At 43.7% G+C, this 25,881-nt stretch overlaps 1 protein-coding gene and 1 long non-coding RNA gene across 3 annotated transcripts in view; one reads left to right on the top strand and one right to left on the bottom strand.

The window, feature by feature from the left end:
- KCNIP1 (potassium voltage-gated channel interacting protein 1) overlaps positions 1–25,881 on the bottom strand; it is a 337,230-nt gene that overhangs the window by 44,135 nt on the left and 267,214 nt on the right. The gene's annotated exons all lie outside the window — the stretch shown is intronic.
- LOC121488040 overlaps positions 25,382–25,881 on the top strand; it is a 35,291-nt gene continuing 34,791 nt past the window's right edge. Inside the window, exon 1 of the long non-coding RNA XR_005986968.1 lies at positions 25,382–25,698. This is a non-coding gene — a long non-coding RNA (uncharacterized LOC121488040). The remainder of the gene's footprint in view (positions 25,699–25,881) is intronic.

The following is a 25,881-nucleotide window of genomic DNA, read 5'->3' as shown; positions in this document are numbered from 1 at the left end:
TACACTAGTCCTAGGAAATTAATACAACCATCATCCTCATGTCTCCATTATGACCAATAAGGAAAGTGAAAGCTCAGGAAGAAAAGGGACTTGCCCAAGGTCATGCCATCAATAAATGGCACATCCAAGATTGGAATGCAGCTCTTTTCATTCTAGGCCCAATATCTGTACTATTCTAAAATTACTATTGAAAAATAAAATTAAGATGAAGCACCTAAGGAAGACTACTGATAGGTTCTTCAGAATTGCTCTCTTGAGAATGATTGCAGGATCACACTGATCCCAGTGTACTTAATAGGAGGTGGTATTCTCCTCTTGATATTCAAATGGGTGAACAGAATTTCAGATGTCACATACACATTAAAAATGGCATTTTGGACCATATGGGAAAGGCTCTGGCCTAACAGCCTGTGTAGTATAGACCTAATGACAGACCACAGACCCCATCTTACTTGTTGAGCCACTTGGTATAGAGGAAAGAGGGTGAAATTTTAGAGACAAATTTCTTCACCCTGCTATTACTGTGTTTTTGGAAATTTTACACAGTTTCTCTAAACCTATCTTCTTCTTTATGTAAAAGGAACAATGAGGGGCACTGTGTGGCTCAGTCTGTTAAACATCTGCCTTCAGCTCAGGTCCTGATCTCAGGGCCCTGGGGTTGGGCTCCCTGCTCAGAGAGGTGTCTGCTTCTCCATCTCTCTCTGCCCATCCTCCCCCCACCCCCTGGTGCTTTCTCTCTCTCTCAGATAAATAAAATCTTTAAAAAATATTTTTAAAAATGAAAAATGATATCTAATTTCCAGTGCTATTTAGTCTTTTTCCTTAGAGTTATTTTGAGGCTTCCATTAGCTCATACATATAGGAGCATCTGGCACTATACCTGGTACATTGTAGGTGCTGAATAAATGTTAATCCCTTCCTTCACCGAGGGTTCCTGGAGGCGGTCTTAAACATATGTTCTCTCCATTTTATCCTAATCCCCTCATTACTATAACATTAGATGAGTAACTGATATCTTCTATAGTAATAAAATCAAAAGCTATAATCTTCAGAAGCTAAAGCAGGGGAAGAGAGATGGGTATGATTGGATACAGAAAGGAAGAACAGGGTAATATTTTCCACCACACCTCTAGCTTTATAAAGAAATTTCTATGGAACTTTCTCTGACTTTAATTTGTAATCTTGGTGGGTATCTGCTTTGAAGCTCAGAACAGGGATGAAACATCTTTTGGGGATCTGGTGGAGAACAGGGGTTTTGCTCAATTGTAATGGGCTGGCAGGCTGAGTTTAGAGTTGAGAGGAGCACATATAAGGGGCCCAGGGCCTGGAAGAGTTCCTATGTGCACACAGAACTATTCTTCCAGATTGTTAGACTTCAGGTGGTTTTCAAGAAAGAAAAACTTTTCTGAATGTGCTTCAGCTTCCAAAATCTCAGGGAAACACACTCACGGAATCATAGTATCATGGATTCACTAAAATGTAGCTGAAGCTTAGCAAGCTCTCACATACAGGTCTGGCATAAAGGGCAGATCAAGGGAAGCTGGTTTTATTGAAGCAGGGAAGAGCCCAGTGTCTGCCTTACTGTCCCCACCACAAACTGTGAACAAGGAAATGTTTGGGTCGCTCCAGAATCCCATGAAGCAGAGATTGAAAATTATCAATATTCTCATGAGGAAACTGAGATCAAGATAAAAAGTGACTTGACCAAGATTAAGTAGAGAGTGCTCACTGATAGACACCAGGTATCTTGGCTCCTAGTCCGGAGCTCATCCAATCACATCATCCTGTATGCAGTCTCTGGTCTAGCTCAGCTTTGGTTGGTACTTCAGCCAGCCCTTTGTCTACAAATTTGCCTACAAATATATTTCATTACATTCATTACAGGAGGTATCTGATGCCTCTTGGAAAAGAAATTCTGTCTACACTGTCCAATTATGGAAGAATATACAACAGACACACATCATATATGCATTGAATATATATTGTTGGAGGCTGGTTTTGTTTAATTCATTGCTCATCGAAACTGGAATTTTCCCAGGAGTCTCATTTTATGTGATTAACATTATGTAAACAAACTATGTCCTACTTGGTACAAAATCTCAAAAGGAGGAAGAAAATACTCATTTCTTGAGGTCCTTTAACTTTGGGAATCAAACCACTAACTTCCTAGTCATAAACAGCAGGGGGTGACTCGAATTTTTGACTACTTTCTCACCAAGGAATGGAAGCTAAAGTCACAGCTCATGAGGTGGTTTTAGGGTAAGGATTCTTATCAGGGCTGGGGATGAAGGGCTGGGGAAAGAAACCGACTCTTGCTGTATGTCTTCTAATTGTCCGGCACTGTGATTAGCATTTTACAAAAGTTTTAGCACCGCCATCATCCCACAGACTTCTTAAACAACATAATGACTTCTAAAAGTCACTGGCTTCTATCAACAACATAGCTATCAGACACTCTGAGAGAGGACTGTGGTGTTTTGTGCTGGTCTCACGCAGCTAGTGACCCGCCGCGACCCACATGCACACAGGGCAGGCAGAGACGAGCTAACCGGCTCCAGTCCCCCAACTCTCCAGGCAAAGGTTTCTGCACCACGGCCAGAGCATCACTGGGGCGTCGGAGGAGGGCGAGCTCCGGTACCCCTGGGATCAGCCAAGGCCTCCGCACACCTCTCCGGGTCTCCGCGCTCCTTTGCGCGCGGTCTCTACGCGTAACGACCGAAGCTGAAAAACACGTTCCTATAAAATAGGGAAGCTCAGGAGTGCGCTTACCGTCTGACAAGTCGATCAGCCCGAGGTAGTGCAAAAGTTTCAGGGAGGAGCATAGCACCACCACTATTCCCAGCGTCTGCAGCCCCTCCGCCTCGCCCTCCGGCCGCATCGTGCCGGGCCCGCGGCCCCGGGAGCCGGCCTCCAGGGCGGTCTTGCCGCGGCTCGCCCAAGTGCGCGGCGGATTGGCACGTTCTCGCCCGCATGCCCTCCCTCCCCGCCTGCCACTCCTCCCCGCTCCCTCCACTTTTCTCCTCCTCCTAGCCGGCCACCTCTGCGTGGTTTCATCGTGATCTGTACTTTTACCTCCTCTTTTCCCAAGGCAACCCCCCGCCAAAGGCTTCACCAACCCTACGCATCTGTTCCCCAAGTGTAACCCTAACCGGCGGGGTCTCATGGCACATCCTCTTCGCGACTCTGGAGGGAATGTGTGGGACTGTAGATTATTTCAAGACATAAGGGGAAAAAACTGCTTTCGATCTGTGACAGGTTTAGAGGGAAAGGCCATTTTTCAGAAGGACGATAATTTGCCTGTAGTCCTCCAGTCAAAACCAGTCAAGCTTATTCTGGAGCACAGGTGGTCCCTGTTTTGACATCACAAACTGCCCCTGGAAACTGGATCACCAAGAAATAAACTGTAAACTGGGCTGAGTCTACAGTTCTATTTGTATTTGGGCAGTTTTTAGTTCAGTAGAAGAAATTACTAAAAGCAAAACTGGGCAAAACTCCTAGAAAGAAAGGAAAAGATGGGGAAGCAAAAGTATGGGTTACCAGTGTGTCCTAAGCTTCTGGGCTCCATGGGAGGCATCACACTCTCCCTACACTGGATGGTCAGCAGGGAGCCTGGTGGGGAAGGGGGCACAACATAGAGAAGGAAGACTAGGAATTTTATCACAGAGACCTGCCCTGTGGTAAAATTCCTTGATCTCCATGAGGCTCAGTTTCCCCTTCTGGGAATAAACCTGCCTCAAAGAAGAGTGCCTGCCCCAGGTGTGAGAGCAGAGCCGGTACTTAGCAAATGCCGGCTCAGATTTGGAGCATATACCATGGGGGCAACAAGGTGGGGCCTGGGGAGGGGGGAGACATTCTCATGACCTGGGGTGGGTGTAAATGCATAAAACCTCTTAGGAGGGAAAAACCCATCAGAAATAAAAAGTGTCTACACACTTTGGTCCTGGAATTTCACTTACAGGATACCTATATATGTGCATGTACGTAAAAAGATATTCATCACATCATTTGTTTGTAACAGGAGAAGACAGAAAAAACTTAGGTGCTTATCACTGAGGAAACTGGTTAAATAAATCATAGTGCATACTACACAGCCATTACAGATATACAACACATTTATGTACCTTCTCTTGGAAGAATGCTGAAAACGTATTATTAAAGGAAAAAAGTAAGTTGCTTAATACATTACCATTTTATTTTTGAAAAGGGACACACATACGCCATCTGTGGGCATATATATAATATAGTTTCAGAAGGATACACTGATAATTGAGAATTTTAGTTGTCCATGGAGGAGAGAACTCAAGGCCTGGGTCAGAGGGACGCCTACTGTTACCATTTTCTCCCATGTATATGATCTATTTTATTTTTTTTATGATCTATTTTAAACAGCAACAATAACTAAATGTGAATGATTATCTCTCCTTCCTTTCCTTCTTTGTGGAAGGAAAGATGGTCTACATATCAGACTGAGGCACAGCACACTCCTCTTGTCTTTGCATATACCATCTTGGTTCTATGTATCAATCTCCAATCTCATTTGCACGTGGGTGGTGCTGCCTGGAGTCAGCCCATTCCAGCTTATGAAAGCTGATGGCTAAATTTTTAGGGAATTAGCAAGGCAGTTATTAAGTCTTTGGTGGTTTGATGGGCCACAGCAGGAATATTTACACTATGGAGATGTCAAATACCACACCTGACCGCTTCCTGCCCCCCCTCACCCCCCCCCCCCCCGCCAGGTTTGTGGGGACACCACTTTGCCATTCCAGACCCCACCCATCCAGAAGGAAACCTGACAAATTCACCTGCCCAAAGGTTTTCCTGACTTTCTGTGTTTCCTCTCTTCTGAGCCCTAGTGAGTATAACCGTTAAACCAATGGGCTTAGTGGAATTTTAGGCATTAGCATGGCCAGACATTAGGAAATGAATTAGGAGCAGAGAGACCTCTGGTAAGCCAATACTTTGTTCTCTTGGCTTCTCTGGCCTGTACCTCTCCTGGTTTCTGCCTGCTTCTTGCCTCCTCTCTTTTGCTTCCTTTCCAACAGCTCTCTGCCTTATAAGACTGGTGCTGTCCCTGACACTTATCTTTCCCTCTGCGTTCTCCCCTTTTGCAAGCTGATGCATGCACATTGCTCCAGATGTCAGCTCGGGGCAGATGACTCTGATCTCAGCCATGTTTCTGTCCCACATTTTTCACTTTTTGCCCTATTTCACCTCACACACGGCATTTCCAGAGCAGTTCCACCGACGTGGATTACTGAGTATCTGTTAGATGCAAGGTCAGGTGCCAGGAGCTAGACTTCAACTCTTGCTGCTTTCTGGAATTTCTGGGAATGAATCATAAGAGAAAAAGGAGTAATGGCTCCCACTTTCTGCCTGCTATCACCATGTAATGATTTAAATTTTTCTTCTTCTTCTTTTCCTTCTCCTCCTTCTTCTTTTTAAAGTAGACTCCATGCCCAGCATGGAGCCCAACCAGGGTTTCAAACTCATAATTCTGAGATCAAGACCTGAGCTGAAATCAAGAGTTGGACACTAAACTGACAGTGTCACCCAGGCACCCCAAGCACTTAAATTCTTCCAGAGTTCTCTGGTCTCAAAGCCTGGACCCCTCCTGATGATCTCCAAACCCTTTTAGGGACATATGCCTCCTGGTGACTTAGCTCAATGGCAACTAGACAGACAGAACTATTATTTATTTATTTTCTTAAGCAAATGTGGGGTGCTTTACACAGTCCATCTCCCTGGATTCTCACAATATATCTTTGGGAGTATTGCCACTTTCATCTCTAAGAAGATCAACAGTAAATTCAGTTCTCATAGGTAATGGGTGTCTGAGTGTCAGGCCCAGATCTCCCTGCCCCAAAGTCCATATTCTCTCACATGTCCAGCTAATACATGAAGCATCTGCGGTTTGGTATTTATGAAAGATACATGAATTGTTTATTAGAGAGCCTGCCTTTTTCTCCATCCGATTTCCATCCAGCATCACGTGGTATCCACACAACTCTTCGTCTACGTATAACCTCCTTTTAAATTTTTATTGGAGTTCCATCTTTCACTTGATGAGAAATTTTCACCCTAACTGGAGCACTTGTGGAATCCATCTCACAAATTGCGTTTTATTATTTCCACATAGATTGTAAGGTGAATGTGTCTGCATTGTAGGCGTGAGCCTACACAGAATTGGGCACTTCTCTCCCTAGTTTGTCCCGATTTACTATTTTTTGGGCAAGGATCTTCACTTTTGTGGCCCTCTTCAGTTCTTTGTCAGCATTGGCAGGCTTTATTATCCCCCTGTTCTGGGCTGTTTGCCATAAAGAAATAAAGGTTTGATCATTTAGAGACGTTCTCTTTGGGTGTGGATGGCAGGAGTAGGGCTAAAGGAGGGGTGTTCAGGGAGGGGTAGGGGTGGGTTGGTGGGTGGTGAATTAACCTCATATACCAGTTACTTGACTTTTGTTCTGACCCAGACAACACAGACGACTAGATTCCAATTCAGACCATCACACCCTGAGACATGGATACTGGCCATGGACTCTAAGGTCCTTTAGGAATCTGACGGACCAAGATAGTCACACTCACAAATGCCTAGTGTTGTAGTCAGCTCAGGCCACTCTAATGTTATGCCATAGACTGGGTGGCTTGAACAACAGATTTTTATTTCTTTTCATCCTAGAAGCTGGGAGGTCTGAAGTCAGGGTATCAGTGTGGTTGGGATCTGGTGAGAGCCCTTTTCCTGGCTTGTAGATGGCTGCCTTCTTGCTGTGTTCTCCCATGGTAGAGACAGAGTTCTAGTCTCTTCCTCTTCTTATCAGGTCATTAATCCCATCATTAAAGCTTGATCCTCATGACCTCATGCAAATTTAATAATCTCCCTAATTACCACCTCCCAATGCCACCATATTTGGAGTTAGGGCATCAACATATGAATTTTTGGGAAACAGTCAATCCATGGCACCTAGCTTCTGCCAAACAATCATGAGTTCACAGAATCACTGGGTTTGAATTTTAACTCTGTCAACTACTAGCTATGTGACCTGGAACAAATAATTTAAACTTTTGGAGTCAGTTTCCTCATCTATAAAATGGGGTGATATTGGTACCCATATTCTAGGATTGTTGCAATAATGAAATGAAATAATTTTATAACTTCTTAACACAGTCTCTGACACCCAGTGAATGGGGCTAACGTGGAGGTTCAGAGAACAATCTCCAGGACCAGACTGCCTGCACTACCTCTTAACTCTGCTTCTTATTCAGCTATGTGACTCTTGGTGAGTTACTCAATTTCTCACCTGTAAAACAGAGATAATCATAGTAGCTACTCAAGAGAGTTGTAAAGACTGAAATGAATTAGTAATTAAGCACAGAAAGAACCATATTAGTATCATTATCATTATTATCCATACACTTGAGAAGATAATATATCAGCTAGGTGTGATGGAGAAGTCATAGGTTGAGCTGTTATAATTTGGAGGTTTGGATCTGGGGAGAGGAAGGAATACTGTTTAAGGTAGGGGAATCAAACTTCCCCTGAGTGCTTGAACTTCAGTTTTCTAGCCACAGATTTTCCTTCCAGACAAATGGTTTCAGGCAAATATTTGTTGCTGCTTAAATTTCACTTGCGTGTGAGCCCCCAGCTGTCAGAAAATAAAACTCTGTTTTAGTGAGCTACTTCTTCTGCTCTCAGTTTGCTCACTGTTGTGTAACCTGAAGTAAACAGGGCTGCCCAGTGGTGTAGCATCCCACAAGATTGAAGCAGTTCATGTAGTTCACTGAAACTACATACGCAAAGCTACGTGCACATTCACTAGACATAGAAGGGCTTGCTGGTGGTATGTGGGTTTCTGAGTGGTCTCCTGGTAAGGTACTGTCTAAATCTCATTTGGATAAACTAATTTGGTAGGAGCCTCATCTTCCAGAACGTTCTGCTGCAGTTGGTATAAAAATAATGCCAATAATTGCATTTGGAGTTTTCTTTTCTTTAAAAGGTGGGAAAGAAATGAAAGAATTCCTTAGAGCACCATCTTTGAGCTCTTGATTCTACCAGAAAGCAAATTATTTAACTGCAAGATGGTTATGGTTCAGAGAGAAAATCATTACTATTCCCATCACTGGTCAAAATGGGAAAATTATTTCTGTGTTCTTCATCCTAGCCTTTATCTTGGAGGCCTTTTGGGGGCACCGGCTGGGTTTGTTTAAATTAGTTTCATAATGATGATGATGACTGTACAATAGTAAAGTAATGACATCTTCCCCCTTCCCTTCCTTCCCTTCTTCCCTTCCCTTTTTTCTTCCCTCTCCTTCTTTCTCTGATATTTATTGGGCATGTGTTAGAGACTGTGCATAGATAAAAAGAAAACCTTTCTCATTAGGAAGTCCACAATGTCTAAAAAGTCTTCTAGGATTTTTACTTTGTGAGTTCCGTTTAACCTTTTCAATCACTCTGCATATTGTAGTTTCTCAACAAATATTTGTTGAAAAAATACGATGTCCTAACTTTAAGTTAAGGTGCAGCATTACTTCCATTTTGCAGATAAGAAAACAGGGGCAACGAGAGGGAAATAAATGCCTTTAGCATTTTCTTGGACCGGGCACTGTGCTGGACTTTCACACAAGTTTTTCCTTTATCTGAATCATCACAACAACTAATTAGGTGTTCACCAGTACCAACTTCCAGAGGAAGCTCAGATGGGGTTAAGTGCCTCTCAGGACATGACACAGCATGTTTGGACACATGACCAAAACTATGGTGGCAGAGGCAGTCCTGGAGTTTAGGTCTCTGTATCCTTTCATTTGAGGCATTTTCTAGCTACTGAAGGCTCAGGTTCTGCTGGTGAGGAGTGTTGGGTGGTTAGGGATGGGTTTGGAGTTGGTCCTAGTCTTGTTTCTGCTCAGTTTTCTTCCCTCAGGCCCTTTTGCTTCTCTCTCCAGGAATAACTATGGTACCAATAGCCACCCCCTCCCCACTGGGTCAGATATTTTAGACTTTTTGTCTCATTTGGTCCCAACAATGATTTTACTTCTTTGCCGGTCATTAGTGCTCCTGATTGGATATTTAGGGATTTATGGGGATGGGGCAGATGCTGAAATATAAAAAACCTCAATGCATCTACCTGGAAGCCTGTCTCTTACAGGTGCATCATTGAGAAGAGGGGTCCAGCTCCAAGCAGTTTCCTGTGGAATCCAACTGGGCTTGTTCTCCATGGATCCCAGGCTTCAGCTCTTAGCAGTCATTTCTCAAAGCCATCTTTGTTTGTTTGTGGGGGTTTTTTTGTATATTTTTTTATTGGAGTTCGATTTGCCAACATATAGTATAACATCCAGTGCTCATCCCGTCAAGTGCCCCCTTCAGTGCCCGTCACCCAGTCACCCCATCCGCCCCCCACCTCCCCTTTCACCACCCCTTGTTCGTTTCCCAGAGTTAGGAATCTCTCATGCTTTGTCACCCTCTCTGATTTTTCCCACTCATTTTCTCTCCTTAAGTCAATTGGAGAAAAAGACAATCATATGGTTTCACTTTTGTTTGATTTTGATTCATCGTCAGCTCCATGGAGCCTGGGGTCAAGGGAGACAATGGGAGGAAAGCTTTCCGGTTTTTCCTTTGGATTTTAGAAAACCCTCAGGAAGGATCATCCCAAACACTTTAGGAGATCAATTTTGGGAGGATCCTGAATTTTGCTTCAAGAATTCCATGTCCTTTGGGATGAACTTCAGGAGCCCCTCTCTCCTCACCACCCCAAGCTTTCAGCTTGCAGGCTCCTTCTACATTCTACCCTCCCCTACCAGGGTGCCAGGCTAAGGAGATGGTGATGTAGGTCTCTATGCTTAAAACAGGCCAGAACACAGGAGTTCACATTGCCCAGCAGGGAGGAGTAATGAGCACATTTATTAATGAGTGCACAGTGTTTATGTCAATTTGGACTGGCAAATTGTTTGTTGATTTGAGCAACACTTAACTGCTGTTGGAGGAAATTCATTTGTAAATAAAGTCAATGAGATATGGTATTTAGATATCCACTGACATGTTTCAATTTCTACTTCCTTTGCTTTCTCAGAAGGGATCCAGGCTCTGTTGGAATTTCAAAAGAAATTCTAATATGATACACACACATTGTTTCCTTCCTTCAATCCTTCCTTCCCTCCTCTCCCTCAGCTTCATTCAGTGCTTTCTTCCTTCCTGCCTTCCTACCTTCCTGTTTCCCTCCCTCCAATATCATGTTTCCTGTCTACTATGCCCCAGGCACTGGGGATACATTGCTAAGATCTATCTCAGCCACCAAGGAGCCTCTAGTCCAGTGACTATACTTACAAATAGAACTAGATGGGGCACCAGTTCCAACCAGCTATGTTCCAAACAGAAAGCATTTGACATTGCCTTCCTGGCCTGCAGAACTTGACTTACACTGCCCTCTGTCCATTCCCTTGTGTATTTTCCCATATGGAATGTTCTCTCTTCTCTGCTAACTAAAGCCAACCAGTCAAGGCTCAGCTGAACGCCTGATGCTCCACACTCCTCCTACCTGCTCTCTTTTCTCTGACTGCAGAGCATGTATTTGTTTGTCAATCATGTGTCTTTTGGGGGGAAATCTCTTGCTTTGATTTCTTGCATTCCTAATTAGCTCTCAGTTGCAATGGCCAGAGTTATTACTCCTGTAGGAAGGCAACATGCTAAGGACATGGGATTTGAAGGCAGATCTAGTCTATTCATGTCTCTGCCACTCACTGGCTGGATGACTTTCAAATAACTTGACTTTGCTGAGTCTTCCTTTTTGTACTTGTCAAATGAAGATAGAGGTGCTTCCTGAGTCCTAGGACACCCCTCTTGGCCATGAATATAATGTTGGTTTCAAACACTCTGGCAGCAGCATCCACCTCCCTTGAAGGAAGATGATCTCCTCCTAACCCCAAGAGATCTGTCTTCAGAGCCCTGTCGAGGGCCCGATGTGAAACAGTATGTGGGCTGAGCTTTGAAAACTGGAGGGATGCATGTTTGCTTATATGTTTATCCATCTAGTAGACACCCCCCAACTCCCTTATTTTGGGGGATCATAGAATATTAGAGGACAGAATAAGTCTAAGGACACAACCTCAGGAATTCTTCAAAGTGACCAATGATTCTCAACCCTACAACACCTGAGGGGAGGACACATTCCTATTGGGAACAGTGGCCAAGGCAGTGACTCTTGTTTGATGATATGGGGAGTGAACTGGAAAGATTTCAAAATCTCTAAGAGGCAGATGTGTATAATTAAGAAAAGTTCCCAAGTGATTCTTCTATGTGCCCATCCCCCATTGGAACCACTCTGACTTCTTTAAAAAAACATTATGAAATATTTCAGACTTAGAAAGAGGCATAAAAATAATCTGATGATACTCATATACCCATTTTGGGAAACAGTTATTCCAATAGAATGGAAGCGCATGTGCCCTGCTCAGATTGCACTTGTGCCCCTCACTCCCAGGAACCATATACTGAATTTGGTTATTTTTACTTCCATTCATTTCTTTCTAGTTTTACTGCATATACACGTATATGTATATTCCTTAAATGGTATGTAGCATCATTTTATATGTCATTAAATTTTATATGGATAGAATCATATGACATGTAGACTTCTGTAACTTGCTTTTTACTGTTTTGCTTAAGCTTGTATTTAGGAAATTCATCCACATTGTCGTAGGTAGCTATGGCTAATTTTCACTATTGTATTATATTTCACTTCACAGCAGTGCTGTGATAAATACACTATTCAGCTGTTACTAGACAGGTTGTTACCACTTTTATGCTATTGCAAACAATGTGGTTCTGTTCACTACTGAACACGCTGCTGATGCATATTTGCAAGAGTGCCTTTAAGGCAGTGGTTTCAATGGAGATTTTGCCCCCTCTTCCCCCCAAGAGACTTTGGCAACAATGTCTGGAGACCTTTTTGGCTGTCACAACTGGGGGATGCTCCTGGCATCTAGAGGATAGAGGCTGGGGATGGTGCTAAATATCCTACAATGCACAGAATATCACAACAAAGAAATCCCTGTCCCCAGTGTCAATACGGCAGAGGTAGAGAAACCCTGCTTTAGGGTAAGAGTAGAATTGATGCATCACAGAATCTTTACTAAACATTGTCACACTGTTTTCCAAAGTGGTTGTACTAATTTGCACCCACACCCCCTCATTTTATAGATTAAAAACCTGAGGACTGGGAGGGGTGCTCAGTTGTTCGGCCAAGAGCATGGAATGATGAGGGCATTAATAAAACATTGACAAAGACACAGATGTATTTTTCCAGAGAGGACACATCAAAGGAAGATAAATATAGTCCTTCAATGCAAGAGACATTTACAAAGTGTCTATTATGTGCCAGGAACTATACCTTACACACATTATGTCTCATCTTCCCCAACTGTAGAACTTAGTTTAACAGGATCACATAGCACACTTTCTAGCTGGATTAGTATGGACTCTGAGGTCATAGGGACCCAGTTTTGGGTTCCTGAACAATATTTGCTAGCCTTGTTCCTCATGAAAGTTACTGGACTGCTCTAAGCTTCAGGATCCTCACCTGTAAGATGGGAATTATACCAATACCTATATCACAGTGGTGTTGTGATGGAGGAAATGCAATGGGTGATTCATGAATATTAGCTGTCATCATCATCATCATCATCATCACTCATTTAATAGGTAAGGAAGTGGAGCCTCAGAGTTTGAATAAGTTGCAAAAGGTCACAACTAGTAAGTGGTAGGACTAGAATTTGAACTCAGATCTGTCTGACTCCAAAGTCTATCTTGTTTTAATTGTGCCATGTTGGCTTCCCAAGAGAGGAGAACTCCCAGCTCCATCCCACTAATTTGGACTTTAGGGGAGTGGGTATAGTCCATATAAATTACTAAAAGTGAGGCTTTATCAAATACTTTTAAATAACACATTTTAATGGTTTCATGAATATTTAGTAACTCAACTAAGTCAAACAAATGCTGCCAAGACTTCAGTGCCCTGGGGACCTGCTGGCATAGACAGACAACGATGATCTGTAATTATAACACAGACTGCATGCGAACAGTGATTCTGCAGAATATGAAAACAACTCACTCTCTCACAAATTATGACTATCTCCTTTAGCATGTTATTGCTGTTAACCTGCCCCATCCTCGAAGACAAACCAACTGAAACCTATCACATCTGCAAAGGATCACAAATTTTGTATTAGTGGTGTCAGAATGAACGATGCTTGCCTTCCTACACCCTATTTGCAATCATGTCCTCCAATTTCTCCTCCCTTCTCCATCCCACCCCCTTTCCTCCTGGGAAGACATTTGTCTTTAGAGACTGGCAATGAGGCATTTGCCATTATACACATTATGACATATTTTACATATGCTCCAAGAAGCTGGGGCTAAATTACACTGGTGAGTTATTAAAAACAGCTCTCAATGCTATTATTATTTATTGCATTTCCAACTCTCTGCAGCAGATGATTACACTGCTTAATCTTGTATTTTTTTTAATTCCCCCCTCCCTGAAATTAATTCTCCCTGCAATGAATAAGCAAGGTCAGCCACACTGAGCACCCTTTGGAAAAGGAAGTTTGGATTCTAGAGAAGAGTTTGATTGACAGTCCTGGGACTGAGCCTTTCTTTCTTCAGAGGAGGAAGAGTCACTTGAAGTATGAGCACTTTTTCTCCAAAGAGCCTCCAGAGTTCTCCAAATCACAGGTCTCTCCATGCTAGTCCCCTGTCACGCAGCATCCTTTGCCATCTTTGACTGTCATCGAAGGTCCTCAGTGCCATGGCCCAGGCTCACCTCCCAGCCTCATCTCCCACAGCCCTGCCTCTCCACCTGGGGTGCTGTCATCCCTGGGACTTATTTACTCCAGTGCCAGGCTCTCGCTGATGAGCCTTCTTACTACTAGTCATTTCACCACAAATTCTACCTCCACCCTTATTTCCTTGGCCAACACCTTTTCCTTTCAGATTCAACTTAGGAAAGATCTCATTTGGGAAGTATCTCTAGGGGGAACAAGGAGTGTTTCTTTCCTGCTTCCATGAAACCTCACACTTAACTTGAATTGTAGGACTTGACACGCTGTATTGTCATTGTGTATTTATGTATCTGTTTCTTGTCCCACTGTGAACTATACATGAAAGCAAGGGTAGATCTCAGTTGTTCAAGTTCCTAGCATAAAGCCTAGTGCAAGTAAGTACTTTAGAAATTAAGAAATCCCAAACTTGGAAGCAGTTAGTAGAGTAGAAAGAGCCAAGGCTCTTGAATAGGCATTTATGCATGCATTCATTCATTCAGTAAATATCTATTAAGCATCTATTATGAGCCAGGCACTGTGCTAAGCACTAAGGATACAATGAATCAGTGGTTATAGTGTTAATGGCCTAATAAGGAAGAGGTATAAGACTCAAATAATAGCACAAGCATATAATTATAAACTGTGATAAGTGCTACAAAGGAAAAATACTCAGTTATGACAATATAAATACAGTGCCCAACACACACTGATATTGGTGTAGGGAGTATCACCAGGGATGCCTTCCTTGAGGAAGTGATGCTTGAGCTAAAAGCTGCAGATGGATAGGTATTAACATAGGGAAGAGCATTTAAGGAATAAGTGAAAGTATGCATAAAGGTCCTGAGGTATGTGGGAGCCTGAGTGCTGAAGAGAGAACTGCCAGAAGGCCAATGCAGGAGCCCAAGGAATGGGCACAGGGGGAGTGGGTATGATGAAAGGTAAGACTGGGAGGCATTCAGGGGTCAGGCCATGCAGAGTTTGTAGACCATAGAGGCTGGGGATGGTGGGATTTGTCTAGCCTGTGAACAATGAGCTTTAGGCTAGGAATAACATCATGAGTGTGTTTGCGTGTGTGTGCGGGGAGGACGGGGCTTAGGGCATGGAGAGAGAGAGTGTTTTGTGTTTTAAAATGCCTTCAATGCAGAGAACAGATCAGAAGGTGACAAAGTACACAGATATTGGGGGATATGTACCTGTAGACTGCCTCAGAGGACAGAGTGGCAAAGTGAACTTAATGACTGAAGCACCACAGTGAGGTAGGGAGTCTTCTAGAAGTCCTCATGGAGACACCCGAATAATATTTCAGGGTCATAGGCCTGCTCCAGGATATCTCTCTTCCAATGCAGAAACTCATACTGGAGTTAGTCGGTTTGGAGGCCTCTACTTTAGAGTTAAGCTCCCAGGGGCTGTCCTACCTGAACTCAGGATGATTTATAGTTTATGAATCTAAGGTAAAGAGGTTAGAGAGCTGAATTTCACTTCTAAGTTCTGCCTTTGATTTTTAGTTCTTAGAAGGGTTAAGTCAACTCCAGGTTAGACTTACGTTTCTATCTTGGGAAGAATGGGACCTGGGATGTCATCTGATTTCATCTTTCCATTGCAGCCATCCATCCATTTTTATCTATCCATCATGCACCCATTCATCCACCCACCCACCCTCCATTCAATAAATATTCACTGAGACAACACTGGAGAGTGTCTAGAACCTGGCCCCTTGATACAGTATTTGCTCTTTCCTGGTCCACATCTGTCATGATGAGTTAGTGTCTCTCAGCTATAGCCAAGGGGATGCAGTCTGACCCAGACACTTCACTGAATTTTCTTTCAGTTCTCTGGTTGCTGAATTGGAGCCTCAGGCAAACCCTGCATTCTTTTCTCCTGATTTAATTGGCCCATTATTTTAAACTTTTGTAGATAAGGGAATAAAAAAGTCAGTGGAATATTGTATTCATCACATTCAAATTAATATGCTTCATTACCATAAGACAAGGAGTGTAGTTGCAATATTTTCTCAAAACTTTTAATTGAACAGAACATGGGAGGGAGAAAAGCAAAAATGGAAACCACCAAGCTCGGATGTTGTTTTTCACTTTCTCAGAATGTGGGCCGTTTGTGATCCACTCATCTCATTAGTGTTAATTATGAACGAAAATAAAATGGCATTTAACACTGTGCTGAGACTTTAATTAAAGCCAAACCTTCATACCCAAGAACTCTCTGAAGTCCAAGGTAGTTATTTTAAATGGTATAAACATCTGCTGAGCCAGTGGTACCCGCCACACCCATTCTATCCCCTGCTGTTGGAAGGCCACTACTAGATGGAAGCCTTCCATCCATCCATCCCTTCTACAAATAAGCTTTAACTTCAACAATTAAACTGTAATGTAGTTCGGGGGAGAGAGGGAGAAAACAAATATTTGTTAAGTACTATTGTCTTTATCATTTTAAATACATTATATGAAGGCTAATACAGCAGTGGGAATAGAGGGAACATTCAGGTAAGGGTAATTAGCAGTATTATATACATTATATCATTTATATATTTGAGAAAAAGAGAGAGAGAGAGAGAGAGCATGTGAATAGGGAAAGAGGCAGAGGGGAAAGGAGGGAGAGAGAATACCAAGCAGACTCTACTGAGCGCAAAACCAGACAGGCTCCACATGGGGCTCTATCCCATGACTCTGAGATCACAACCTGAGGTGAAACCAAGAGTCAGATGCTTAACTGACTGAGTCACCAAGATGCCTCTACATTACCTCATTTAATCATCAAACAGTCCCATGGGAAGTGGGAACAAATTATTATTGCATGTATTTTATAGGAAGTAAAACTGAAGTCCATAGAAATTAGGTGACTTGCCCAAGGTCATATTTACTCCATGTTTTCCTGTTTTACAATGCTGAGCTAGAAAGAGTATTCTGGGTTATCTAAATCCATTTGTTTATTCACTCAATAAACACAGATCACCTATTGTGTGCCAGCATCTGTGCTAGGGGCTGGAGAGACCTTGGTTCCTTTGCTCACAGGTTCAGTAGGTAGGTAGACAATTGTATGGTGATGACAAGTCAGTGATGAGTGCTCACAAAGATCACCAGAAGGACTGTAGGAGCATGATTCAGGGACACCAAGCCCAGCCTAGGAATCTGGGAAGAGTTCTCCAAGGAGGTAAGAGTCATAGAACAGTTTCATCTGAAATTCCTATAGAAGGACCCAGCGAGAAGGGTGCCTAATGGCTCTTCTTTCCAGAGACTGGCAACTCCAGCTCCAGCTCCCAGCAGCAAATATGGCACAATTTTCATCTGGTGAGACTGCAAGTGGGCTTCTAAGAAATAAGAAAGAAACTATCCCCACACAGCATGAGTGACCACATTCATCTGTACTACCTGGCATCAGGCTCCATGGATAATGATGAAGCATCAGTGTTGGCACAGATGAGTCACTGATAGATATTTGCATTTCCCTCCTCCTCTGTCATGATTCCCCAACTCTTTCTGGTTTCCAGTTGTTACCATAAGTAGGCTTTTCCCCTGCATGCCCACGGTTTCTTTATTTGGAGGGAAAAAGTCAACACAAGAGAGCAAGCACTGATATGGGTAGAGATTCAGGGATTTCTAGGGCTGTCATGGAGTTAGGAAAATCAACTCATTGCTCATTGACAACGGAGGAGGTGGTGGTCTGGACCGAGGCAAGCCATCTGCCCCATGCCAAAGAGCAGAACCAGAACTTGGGCTCAAGACTCTTGACTTTAGTTCGATGTATTTCTCTTATCCTAGCCCAGCCCTGTGGGGAATTTTAAGGAGATCCTCCTATACCAAGTGATGGGTCAGGATGCTGTAGAAAGTGAATCTTGCCCAAAGCTTACCTTCTTGTTTTCCCACCTTTGATTTACCTCCTCCCCTTCTGCCTTCCTTGGGAGCGTCACTGCACAGGGACTCTGTCTGTGACTGGCCCTGTCAGCTCAATACTTGGCCACTCCAAAGCTTCTCCTCTTCTGCTTCATCTTCAGGGAAAAGGAAATAGTTTCAAAGAAAGGCGTCTATCACCACGGGACTCACCACCTCTGTTCCCTGAGATTTTCTTTAGGAGGGAAACGTGAGACTCAAAGTGGCCAGTCCAGGCCTAGGATCTCCTCGGCCACAGCGGTTGGTTCAGAGACCGGAGCATGATCCGATGGGAGCCAATGAGGTTCTGAGAAACTCCCGAGCATGCCTGCACGTGTCAATAGATACCCTTCGGCTTATTGCAATAGAGGCTAAGTTTTTTTGTTACCTGCAACCTGAAGAATCCCGAATGATAAAATAATAAACATAGTAAATAGTAGGAATTGAGTGTTTACTCTGTCCTGATACTGTTTTGAGTCCCTAATTTTGTGAACTTACTGAATATTCACAGCAACCTTGTAGACAACCAATAGGGTTATCCTTACATTAGACCTGATGAGGTTAAATGGCTGAATGAGAGTCACCTGGTGGGTAAGTGATGGGACCAGAGTTTGTTTGCCACCCTGGCAGCCTGGTTCTGAGCCCCTGTTCTTGACCACAGTGCAGTACTGCCTCTCCATATGTATTCTTTTTAGTTGAGACCCAAGGGCCCACTTTTGCACTGCTGGTCCTGTAGAGAGACAGTTTCTTAGCCAGTCTGCCCCAATTCTTGGAAAGGACCAGATCAGTTTCATGAGGTCTCTGGCGCAGAGGTAGTATGTGCACATATGTCTCTCCCAGAGGCCTGCCTACCACACTAAGCTATGCTTCTATCACTGGCAATGTGTTTCTTTGGATTATTAATAATTGTAATTATAGCGATCACTGCTTTTACTTGTTTAATACCTGTTACTTGCCAAGCCCTCTTTTAAGTATTTTGCACACATTATTTCATTTAATCCTTAGAAAAGAGAAAAAGTGAAGTCAACAGTCATGTCCAAGGTTCCAGAAGTAGGATGTATTCTTATCCTCAGACTCTGCTAGAAGACACATCCTGACTCCTGGCCTTTTGAACCTATGACCCCCAGAAGGAAGAGTGGGAAGGGACCCAGTGAATAGACAACACAAGAAAGGCCAGAATGATTCATCTGCTCCAATTACATTTGTGGGACAAGGAGGCAAACCACTTCTCCACCCACCAGGGGTCCATGGTCTGATGGATAAGATCAAGAGTGAAAGTACAGAAAGGACTTCTCAAGAGATAGCAACTGGAAAAAAGACCATGTGGGAATATCCAAAATGTTAACTGTGGCTTATTTTTTTTTTTTTGCTGTTTCATAGTTAGGGATACTTATATTTTTCGCTATTCTTTCATAGAATTGCTAAATTTTCCACAACAAGCATGACTTACTTTTATGCTCATAAAGAAAATGAAACAAGACAACCCATTATGAAAACTAATATATTATATTAGGATATATTTCTTCCTTGGAGAAATGACTTGTTCCAGGGCTAAGGCAGGAAATATACAAAATGAGCCCAGAGCATCTTGTAGTGCCAGAGAGTAAGGAAGTGCTTGAAACCAAACAATCCCCACCCAGCATTGATGGGGATATGTCAGAGATACAAGAGCCAACTGAAAGAGCTTCCAATGGCCAAAGGTGGAATAATTTGAGCAACAAAAAAAGGTAAAATAATATTGGATTATAGCTCAAATATAAACATAAATATCCACGATTCCATACTAATATAAACAAATATCTTATGCAGAAAAATCCAAATAATTTATGTTGATTCTCCACCTTCATGGAGGTGGAGCATTAGTCCCTGTTCTTTAAGTGTGGGCTGTGCATAGTGACTTCCTTCTAAAGAGAACAGTGTGGGGCAGCCTGGGTGGCTCAGCAGTTTAGCACCTGCCTTCAGCCCAGGGCGTGATCCTGGAGACCTGGGATGGAGTCCCACATTGGGCTCCCTGCATGGAGCCTGCTTCTCCCTCTGCTTGTATCTCTGCCTCTTTCTCTCTCTGTGTTTCTTCTGAACAAATAAATAAAATCTTTAGAGAGAGAGAGAGAGAGAGAGAACCGTGTGGAAAGCAGGAGGGAGAGAAACTTTACAGAGGAGAAACCTGGCAAGCACGACCTCAGCTAGGTGGTCAAGGTCAACATCACAGTGAGAAGCCATGTGATTTTAAGTGTACTTGACATGATGTGGTGTGGATGGCTCTTTACCCTTTCTTCCTCCTAAACCCATACATAACTCTAGACTAAGCATGAGAAAAACTTCAGAGTAAACCCAAATGAGGGATATTCTGCAAAACACCTTGTTAGTAACTCCTCAAAACTGTCATGGCCATCAACAGGAAGAAAAATCTGAGAAATTGTCACAGCCAAGAGGAGCCTAATGAGACATGATGACTAAATGTACTGTGATATTCTGTATGGGATCCTGACACAGAAAAGTGACATTAAGTAGAAACTAAGGAAATATGAATTAAGAATGAGCTTTAGTTAATAAAAATGCAACAATGTTGCTTCATTAATTGTGACAATGCTGAAGTAAGGGATTAATGGAGAAGCTGGGTAAGTACATGAGAACTTTCTATACGATTATTGCAATTTTTCTGTAAACTAAAACTATTCTAAAGTGAAAAGTTTATTTTAAGAAGTGAGATAGGAACAGGGGGTGTCAGCAATAACCTCTGTAGAGACTCAGGATGATCACTCAGGTCCAGCAGCAGTTTCACTGGAAGGAGAGACTGTTTGACTATCAGTGACTCTTACTTTGCCTTTGTTTCCTTAGAAAAATCTAGAGTTCTGTAAATAAGTCTGTTTGCTGGACTGGAGGGGAACAAGGTTATTGTATCTAACCAGCCTTCTCCAAGTCCACAGGGGTTTCATGGCAGTTAGATTCATTAACTTGGTATTTTCTAATCATTAACACTGATCAATAATCCACTGGGTCTGGTCCTTAAATCAATTGCCCCGTTAATGAGAATGAAAGCACCATTTTATTATCAAGCCTTGACCTTTTGCAGAAAAGGCTTCTGGGGTTTTGGGCTGCCCTTCTCTCTGCTGCATATCGGGTTAATTAAAACTCCCACTCATGTCCCTCAAGCCTCATGCTTGTGATTTGGAACAAAATCAGCTGGAGGGAGACTTAGAAAAATGGGTTAGAGTCTTTCATTCAGAGTGACAGAGAGCCAACTAAGTTTTACTGAGGACCTACTAGGTACCCAGGTCTCTGCTCAAATGCCACTTCCTCAGAGAGACCCCCTTCCCTTATTCCCTTCTACCACCCTATCTAAAACATCAGTGCCCACACCCTCTGGGGCCAATGCTTTAGTTTTCTTCCCAGCATTCATCACTACTTGATATTATATTGAATATGTTTATTTATTGTTGTTTTCTGTTTTGTCCCCCACTAAACCGGAAGTCCCATGATCCTGAAGGTGATGGCCGGCCATGGAAAGGAATGGCGTGGTCAGACCTGTGTTCTGGAAAGCTGACTCTGGCCTGCAGTGAGTGGTCAGGACTGTAGGCAGGTGTAGATGGGATTAGAGGAGGGTGACACAGGACTGGAAGAAGGTGGGGATAGATTAGAGGAGGATAGAGCTGAACTGGAGGAAGGTATAGACAGGGCGAGAGGAACATGTAGACGTCACTGGAGAAAGCTGTGGACAGGTCTGGTGGCAGGCCTAGTGAATGCACACAGGGAGCTGGGAGGCAGTCTGGGATCTGGTGACACATGATGCTGATGGGGTGGAGGACGACTGCCACAGGTTCTTAGGAGGTAGAAAGGACAGAATGTGTCACATCACTGGCTGTGGGTCTAGAGGGGGGTTTCAAGGATGACCCTCATGTCTTTGCCTTGGGCACCAGTCCCTGAGGCTGGGAGCACTGCAGAAGGACAGATATGAGACATTACCTGTGATCAGATGAAAGGGGCCTTTGATGTGGAATCTAGAAGTTCTTTTTCTGTTCTGCTACTCTGACAGTGCCCCCACTCCCTGTATTTTACAGCAGAAACCCTGGAGGCTGGGGCTAACATCCCCATGAGCTGGTCAGGGAAAGAGACTATGTGGGAAGGAGGGGTCGGTGGGGTGGGAGATGAAGCTGCAGGCCATCTCCCTCCTGGTTCTTATAGAAATGTGAAGCATGTATGACGTTAGGCGGACCCCTCAGGTTGGCGTGGTAGGAATGAACAGATTGGTAGGTGTGCAATATATACTGTTACATTATATATGCTATATTATTATGTTGAATTGCAAAGACATGAGAAGGGCTTCTCATTACAGAAACTAAATCAAAAGTGTTAAGACTCTGAACCCCAGCTGGCACTGCCCTGTGATTTACTTCAAGCAGACAAACGAGTGCGTTGTATAAAAAACATTCTCCTTTAAATATCAAGGCGGGGGGGAGGGAGAGTTCCTTTTTTTTTTTAAGCACGGTTTTTATTATATCTTGAGGACAATGACTTCCAACTTCAAAGTGGAAATCAATGAGAAACATGATTGGATTTGGAAAACTTTGTTTTGCCACCAACAGTTTTAGACTGTGTCAGAAGTTCTGAAGACTATAAATAGGTCTATAATCCATACTAACATTTTGGGGATTTGAAAAGCAACTGGATGTCACTTTTCCATGAAGCTAACTTAGAATCCAGTGTCACTTCAAGTCTACAATGTTCTACCTTCTTTTAACGCTAGTGACATATTGAGATAACCTTTTCTTTCTACCTTTCCCACACTCCTCCATTTCAGCAAGTCAAGGTGAGGATTACATGGACAGCAATAAATAGACCAGAGGGGGCAATAAATAGTAGGTCTATCATCATTCTAATTATGGAAGCCCAAAGGGGCCAGGAAAAAATCTAGGGGGTTGTCAGCAGGTGAACAGAAGGGTTGTCATGAAATAAAAGTAATTCCAGTAGTAAAAGCTCTGCTCTCAGGGTTAAAATGCTGAAGTACATGAAAACACAACAAAAAGGCAAGTGGTCTGGTTTAGGGCCTGGTTGAAGACAAAACGTGGAACATTCCATGTGCTGTGTGTGCCAGTTCTTTGCTACCATCCACACATTCTGGAATATGTAAGAAGTTTTCAAACCTGCAGGATGCCAGGTGAGCCTTCAGGAAAGCAATGTTTCTCTAGAGAAACAAGGAGGAAGGAAGAAGAGAATTCTCCACACAGTGTCAACAATGCTTTTCACTGTGTAGCAGCAGTTCAGGTCACTTGTTTTTGCCTTCCTGCCCATCCTCTGTGTTTTCCATAATGAACGTATATCACATTCAGAATAAAATCCCCGTTGCTGCATGCCCTACTGTGTTTTCCCTACATCTTGCCACATCTTTGTCATGAGTCCCTTTGCAATATACTAATTTGAGGGTCCATCTGTTTTGTTGGGATCCTGACATACATTTGCTCTACACAGAAGGCCACTGGAACCGTGAAGAGAGTAAAACAAATCAATGCCACGGAAATTCAATGAGAGGTTGTTGCTTGCCAAAGGCTCTAAGATCCCCACCTGCCTTCTTTTGGTTACTAAAAACAAAACAAAACAAAAAAGTGGATGGGGAAGACTGGCTTAGCTTTGAGAAATGTGCACCATAAACCCCATGCTTCTGGAAACATTGGCTTAGGTGGCTGCTCATGCTTTGTCTGCTGTGAGATTGCAAGAATTTCTAGGTTCTCAAGGCCAGAAAAGAACCTAAGAACTATTATGTGTTCAGACCCACTGTGGAAGACATGGTTGTGTTGGAAATTTGGGACTGATGCAGTCTTTAGAGTGACCTATCTCAAATGCAAATCTGACTAAGTCACATGGCTACCTTTGTTTCTTCCTCAATTCACTTATTCGGTAAATATATCCCATGTTCCTGCCAAGATCGGGGCATGATGCTAGACTTGTGGCTTCGGTGGGGGCACAGGACAGACTCCTCCCTGGCTCCTCCTAAAAAGAAGGTCTTAATACTTGTAGGAGGTCCTCTCCCTCTGCTTTTAAAATGCATCTCCTGCCACTTCTAAGAAAAGTGATTGCTGGTATGACACCCTGTACTTTCGCTTCAATAGACTCCCCATGGTAAGTTTTGGGGGTGTCTGTGCTTTGTCTTGTACGGATGCCTCCGCTTGCAATGCCATTCCTTCAGGCATAACTCAGGTGTTATCTCCTTCATAAAGCAATGGCCTTCTTAGAGACCTTTTTGATATGAGGACTCCTATCCCAGCAGTCACTGCATCCGGGGCCTCATCTATTTCCTTCCTGGGGTATGAACTGGGATTTGGGTATCTGTTCACTTCTCAATATGTCTGGGATCTGGCATGGAGTCTGGCGGCCACTTGGCATGTAGTGAAGGTCTGTTAAATGATTGAGCAACTGAGAGGAGATCCAGAGGGGCTCCCCAGCTTAGAAGTAAAGCCACCTGATTGCCCGCAGTCTGTGGGTATGCATATACACTCCTGGTATGCACCATGTACTCCTGGAGTGCTCATTTTGCATTAGTACTGAGGTCTGTCTATGTTTTTAACTCTGCTCTACCACCAGCGGCCAGGGTCGCAGGTGACGGGAGAGGTCGTTTCTGTAGAGCTGAGGGAGCATGAGGGGGCTTGGAATGATATGTTCCAACATCATTGCCTTGCTGTTTCCAAGGCAAACGGTCTGCCTTTGGGAAGGGGTGTCAAGCGCATTTGACGTGGAGCCACACAGCTGGAGAGCCCATAGAGACCCACGAATTGAACCTGTTACGTTACCTATGGGAAATTGTGGCCTGGACAAGGAGTGGGGCTGGCCCTAAGGAGCAGGTGGCAGGGTTGGGGCTTCAATCCAGGCCTTTAACCTCCTAACCTTACCTCCATTTTTCCATTTTGTAGGACTCAGGAGCACTGTCCTTGGGACCTCTCCTGTCATTTGAACCTAATGAAATAAAAATGTGGTTTGGGGGTCCTCTGGGAGAAATATTTAAGGCTTTTTTCAGGTGTGAGTGTGCCTGTGTTATGTGGGTGAGCAGGGGCCTTAAACTGGATGTGTCCATCCCATAAGGACAGGGATATGGGTGAGCATGTGTGTGGGCTACCATGTGAGCGAGTACACATGTACCATGTGAGCCACCTTCCAGGGGTCCCTCCTGTTGTGTTTTTTTTTTAAAGGACAGAAAGAGACATCCTGAAGTTGTCATTATGGGGATGCTCCCCATGTCCTGCTTGAACTTATGAGTCACACAGCGTAGGAGAGAGAAAAAATACTTTTGAGATGGTAACCATGCTGCATAGTCTCCATGGCCACTGCGGACCCAGTCTGCTTCTGTCCCGGATGGCCCCAGAGGCCAGAGCTCTGAGCCTTGCAGAGTGAGGCAGGTGCATATAGGGTCAGTGCCAGGCCTGCTCTGCACTTCCTCTTCCCCTCACCCCTGCCCCACCCACACCATCCTTTTGGGGCCCTCACACCTTTCCAGGGCCATTGTTCCAACCATCCCCAAGCTTTCTCCTAAATGCAGATCTTTTCTATTTGCCTGCCCTGAGAGCCATCGGTCAATGAGTAGGATGACTGATTGGTCTGAGAGGGACTGGCTTCCAGAATAGAATTTTCCTCCACAGCAAGAACATGGTAATTAAACTCTGTCTTAGTGGAGAGAACAAAATTTCCCCAAGCAGAACGTCAATTCTCAGAGCACAATGCAAATCAGAAGTGGACTGGAAATAGGATCAGGATCCCAGCCATGGAATGCGCCTGTTCTTACCAGGCTGAAAGCCAAGTTTACCCTTACTCTGACCCACCAAGGGGCAGTAGCATGGAGCTGCTGACACTGGGAGAAGAACTCAGCTCTGTAGATCTCTCTGTATTCCTAATAGCCACCACCACATCCACCACCACATCCAGACCTGTCTTTGTGAAGGTGGGCACAGTGCTTGGAGTTGGCCCGTGTGGGTGAAGTCACTTCAGACCCCGATTTTGGCCAGCTGCATGCAAATGAAGCCAGGTAGAGGTAAAAGATCTTTCTGAAAACTGAGGGAGGGAGGAAGAAAAGGAGGGGGAGGGAAGGAGAGATGAGAATAGAAGTGAAATGGAGGTGAAGAAATTCAGTCTTGCCATCTGAAGCAAAGCCCTACAGTGGGTCATGACTTTTCCTCGCCTTGGTTTCCCGGCAGCGCCTGTCCTAGAGAGCATC

The sequence above is a fragment of the Vulpes lagopus genome, chromosome 3 (genome assembly GCF_018345385.1).
Source record: "Vulpes lagopus strain Blue_001 chromosome 3, ASM1834538v1, whole genome shotgun sequence".
Lineage (NCBI taxonomy): Eukaryota > Metazoa > Chordata > Mammalia > Carnivora > Canidae > Vulpes > Vulpes lagopus.
Note: the sequence above shows the minus strand (reverse complement) of the source record. Positions and strands in the feature narration are given on the sequence as shown.